Below are 6,000 nucleotides of genomic sequence, written 5' to 3' on the forward strand. Positions count from 1 at the left end.
ATCATCACGTGTAAACTATAAATAATGACTAGTCTAGGAATTAATACAAGGCCTAATAACATCTTCAAGCCTCGACTACAAATAATATATATAATTTTCAGGAATATATGATCGTAAACGGGTTTAAAAATATCCTAAGACATATGATAGAATTTATACATAATTCTAGAAATACACGTTACCAGTAAAACTATACAATATAATCCAAATAGTTTAAACGAGTAAAATCGGGTAAAATTATAATAGGGTGTGTATGATAGCCCAAAACATGAAAAGAGTTAAAAAGGGCATCTTGAACTCACCTGATATGGGGCACACAATCACCACGAGCTAGAGAGTCCTTAAGTATTCCCACAACTCAAACGCCTGACGGATTACACACAAAGATTACTAACAGAACCGAACCGACTCGTTTATCCTACGAGGCGTTCTAACATGATTTGATTTACCTAAAGCCTCAGACTTACCCAGTTCAATTACAACAGCCCCCGGGGCCTTGTACTTACCAAAACCTCCCTTAGCTAATCCCAGTGACAAAGGATTCCCAAAATACCACTGGGAGTTGCTAGTTGAACGAATATGCGCGTTTATGAGTTGTTTATGCTCTTACCAACTCAGCCCCGTGGGGACCAAATTTCATAAAATCACAGCCAACAAGTCCACACGACACTACACGAGTTGGATGCGTCAGTAATTCGCAAGCACAACGCACAAACTACCAATGAACGTGAATTTGCGTTGTACCGACCCATTTGAGTAACCGACAACCAATTCAGCCCAATACTTAAAAAATAATTTTTCCACAGCCCGTATATCAAACCAAAGTACACAAACTGAATTGGATGTGAATTCCTTCAAACCTCGCGCTAAACGCAACAATTTAACAATCTAGACAACCGAACACTAGCTTTCAATCTATCACTAATTGACCAATCAAACGAAACCATAGCTCACGGTATTAAAGTATGTTACACTAGACATACCTAAAAAGATTATGGAGCAAAAATCTCAATCAAAACAGCCTCGAAAGATACACGAAAGGGCAGCCATCGGTTAAGCCTAAAACGAACTTATCGATCAATAATGAGTAAAACACGCAGATTTTAGCACGCAAAGATGTATTTTATTACATAGGAAAATCATAGAAATAAATTATGAAAATTTTACCAGAGTTGTATAAATGCCTTAGGTTTTTAAAAATATTTTTATTATATTTTTCCAATATACAAAAAAATCATAAAAATTCCTCCAACACAGAAAGGTTTATGCAGCTATGTCAGTGTGCAGCAAAACTGTTATATTTGTTTAAAAATCATTGCCAAACCAAGTTAAGTGATTCCAATTGAGTTGTAATATTAACCCAAAATGTGACCTTTCAGAAGTGGAGTCAACCAATTTGGACTTGTCAAAAAGAGTTATGATGTCGGGAAGACAGACCAGAATCCGTCACCCTGATCAACTTTGACACACGATCTTATAAAATCATAAAAACCATTCAAATCTAGTCCAAAAATTACATCTTATACCTTTATAGAAACTAGACTCAAATTAGAACATCATGGAAATAAGAATCAATCAAAAACAATAAATTTTCATTGATTTACCCAAACAATAAATGAGTACGAATCTGTTAGAAATTGTTATAATCCAAACCCAACCCTAACGTGTTCAATAAAGGGTTTAATGGTGAAAAAGAGTTGTAGCAATTTAGTACCGACCTGGAATTGAACTTTTGGAGGCTGGATGATGGCTGGTTAGGTGCCGATCGGACCAGAAGTGGGCAAGGAGTTAGGGTTTTTTTTATATAACATAAACGCAACATTCTGGCCCTCTTAATTGTGAATTTGAGACAACTTGAACCACAAACTACTTATATAGACTTTTACGAATTACCAGGAAGCCTCTCGACTTGGAAAATTTAATCCCGATTAACATCCAAACTTATATAGGCACATAAGCCAATTAACGAAAATTTTCAGGGCGTTACATTGGGGGTGGTTTAGCAATCGTAAAGTTCTTGTAGTGAAAGTTGCTTAAGGCGGTTGAAGTAGCAGAGCCATTGGAGTTGATGCTTTGGATCTAGGTCACGATCTCGGGTATAGAAGCAGCAAACTCCCTAGTGATCCTAGCAGCCAGACCGTGATCATATGAGGCAGAGGGACGACATTGATTACGATGATGAAGTAGAGAAGACATTCTACGGGAACCAAAAGTGAAATTTTATGAGATGATAGGTAAGTTGTGTAAATGAGTCAATGTGAGATAATGAGGAAATGTAATAAATTCGTGTTAGTGACTTGTCATGACTTGAGGATGAGTCGCGATTTAAAATAATGTGAATGATTTTGAGGTATTTAAATAAATAAACAATGTTTATTTAAAATTCAAAAATAAAATGTTATTGGGTTTGGCTTTCCATGGTAGCTTGAGAACTTAATTTAAATAACGAAGTATAAGCTTTGTGAATTGGGCCTCCCAAGAGTGTTTATGGCATTTTAATAGCCCAATTAAATAGCACAACATAAATTTTTTGAATTGGGTCTCCCATGAGCATTTCATGGTATTTTAATAGCCCAATTAAAATATCGAGTAACAAGCAATTGAGTTGGTAGGCACATGAGCGTTACATGGTATTTTAACTGACCCAACTAATTAACAAATTATAAAATCAATAGAGTTGGTCGGCCCATGAGCGTTACATGACATTTTAACTGACCCAACTAATTAATGAATTAACAAATCAATGGAGTTGGTCGGCCCATGAGCGTTACATGACATTTTAACTGACCCAACTAAATATCGAATTATTGAATCCAAATATGAGTAGTTGGAGTATCTCGTGAATCACCACGGGTGATACTTCCAACCAAATATCAAATCAAAAGGGTTGAGAAATGTATAGTTGGAGTGTCCATGGGTTGTCATGGATTTTTCACCCAACTAAGCATTATAAAATAAAGAAAAATAAAGTATTGGAAATTTTCCCGAATTTAGCCACGTATCACCCTCAATTCGGTTTTCAAAAGGAATGTAACCGTTGAACCGGTTACGTTTGACCGCTTAGGGTTCTGGTCGTATGACATCTTGTTCCGCTTTGGCATATAAGATCGAATACCGTGGTCAGGTTATCCTCAAGGTATGGAATAGTGTCTTACCTTGGGTTCTAGGAACCGTTTTGCCAAGGCCCGACTCACAATACTCTCCCCCTTTCTGTTACTACGTGAACATGTCATACTCCCATGCCCTAAGGTGAGGGAGTAAAAAGAAAACTTGGGAATTCTTAAGGAATTTCCCAAAATAAAGAAAATCTACTAAAAATAAAAAGGATTTTAAAATTATTTTGAAGGCGAGACATAGCCTAGGAATTTGTGTGTGCAATAAATAAAATAAAACAATTACATAAATAAGTTGTAAACAATTAATAGGCACATAAGATAGTCAGATAAGCACGTATCGGGTCCTAAGCATATGTCTAGGACAATTTTCTAACGACCTATCTTAAAACCTTTGTCTCTGATACCAATCTGTCACACCCCAACCTACGGCGGAAATGCCAGAGCGTGAGCTGATTGTTCACAGCTCAAAGATACTATCATGAAATAAAAATGACAATATCTATTAAGTTAATTATTTCATATTAAGGTGCACAAATTATCCAAACATAACAAATAATCCAAAACAATTAAAAATAATCCCAAACAAAATTTAAATAGTAATAGTCTTCATTAAGTTCTCTAAGGTATTTTCTAGATTTCCTTCATGTCAAACTTCAAGTCAATTGAAAACCTGCATATGCGTAGAAAATAAATAGAATTTGTCAACACTAGGTTGAGTGAGATTATCACTAGTTTTTATGATATAATAATAATATAAATAAATAAGCAAAACGCAATAAATGCCGTAATAAACAACCAAACCGTGAGCAATTAATGTGTCAGTTGACCATTGCCTAGCGAATCGAGCGTTGGCTGCTATGACAGTCGTATGATCATACTATAAACAAGAATATGATGGACCTCTCCGAATGAGATAAAGTAATAAACATACTAAAATATGATCATACTAAAATGCCGTAATAAACAACCAAACCGTGAGCAATTAATGTGTCAGTTGACCATTGCTTAGCGAATCGGGTGTTGGCTGCTATGACAGTCGTATGATCATACTATAAACAAGAATATGATGGACCTATCCGAATGAGATAAAGTAAACAAATAAGCATATAACAAGTAACATTTGATCGATCACACACAAGTATACGTTTGCTAGTTTGTGTATGTATGTAGTATAAAATAATGATTAGTACGCATATGTCCCCAAAACTTATGAAAATCAGTAAAATAAAGGGGAATGATAAAACTCACCTTATTGCGTAGGCGAGTGATTAAAAATAAGAATAAGCAGTTAATAAATAAACGAATCGTCCTCTAACGCGTCGAACGAAGTGACTCAAATAAACCTAAAACTTTGAGATAAATAAATATGAGTAAACCCGAAACCATTGCCGCTGGAATCGTTCCAAACCGATGCCTAGAACTCCGGTCATGAGAATTTAAACATTTAATCATGCTGTTACTGACCAGAATCCAAACAGCGAGTCAGAAGTCAGCTTTTGGTCAGTAGCTTAAAAGTCTCAAAATAAAAATAAAAGTCTCCTAGACCGAAAGTCAGTTCCAACCAGAAGTATGAGGAATCGATTAGCCAAAGTTATTGACTAATTTGCCCTTAAACGGGTTTAAGTTAAATTGACATGTCAATACCCCTCAATCTCAGAAATTGATTGGGGGTTATTGACAAGTGAGTATTATAGAACAATTCATCAGTTAACAACTTACCAAAATAATGCTTGAGTTGACGAGAAATCGAAGTCAAAGGTCAAAAAGATGTCAAAGTCAAATTGCAGCTTCCAGTCTTCGAGTAAATAAGCAAGAATGAGAGAGAAATCATCGGTATAGGGAAGGTACGGCTGGGAATGCAATGTTTCAGTAACCTCTAGGATTTGGAGTTATGATACGTTTATATAATCAGTATATCAACTTGTAGGTCAAGAAACCGACTTGATTTGGTAAACGAATAACATATTAATGACAAAATTGAGTCTTATAATCATCGATATATCAACCAAAATATAGAGAATGAACCTAGAAATCATTCCCTATATTCAATAACTTGTTGCTCAATTTTCGTGATTTAGGGTCGATTAGGAAAAGGTTTAGCATTAAACGAAGATCGAACCCAAAATTGGCTGGTCTAACAGTTCTTCGCACCACGTGAAGAATATGACCTCCATCCTTCTCGCCGCACGAAGGGGGTCGTCTACCAGACTTTGATTTTTGGCAGTTTTGGTCCCCGAAGTTCCAAAAATTGCATTTACGCTGAGGCGATTAGGGTTTAGAGCATCAATGGCGATATAATCCATTTGACCCGATCCAAACCCACCAGAAGATCCATTACTCACTGATTTTATAAGGTTAAATGAATGAGAGCTCGCCATTTAGAAATGAAGCAATCTAGTGGCTCTAGAGGGGGTGGGGAGCGACCGGAGAACAACACATAGGATTTTATGGTAGACAATTATATAGATAGTTAGATACATATACATATATACACACTAGCTTTAACCAACGTGCTATATGGGTATATTTAGATTTTTTTATATTTTTTGACAACAACAAATGTACCCGTTAAAAATCCCACTAATAGCTAAGCTTTTAGCAGGGTATGGGGAAGGTGATATATAGGCAAGCCGTGCCTCTATCCCAAAGAACAGATAGGTTGCTTCAAAAAGAACCCATCTCAAAAAATCATATGTATGAAACCGAATAGAAAAACACAAGTTCAAACACTAGAATCTAGCCTGGAGAGAAAAACATAAATAAATACAGTAATTAAATAGGTAACAATAGCATCAAAAACAACAACATCAATAGTTAAAAATAATAAGTAGATAAATAAAAACAGTGGTAATAGTAATGAATCACTACAAAAAAGAGCGGTATA

The sequence above is a fragment of the Bidens hawaiensis genome, unplaced genomic scaffold, assembly GCF_021521415.1.
Source record: "Bidens hawaiensis isolate Kalapana, Puna unplaced genomic scaffold, B.hawaiensis_p1.1 tig00015256_1, whole genome shotgun sequence".
Lineage (NCBI taxonomy): Eukaryota > Viridiplantae > Streptophyta > Magnoliopsida > Asterales > Asteraceae > Bidens > Bidens hawaiensis.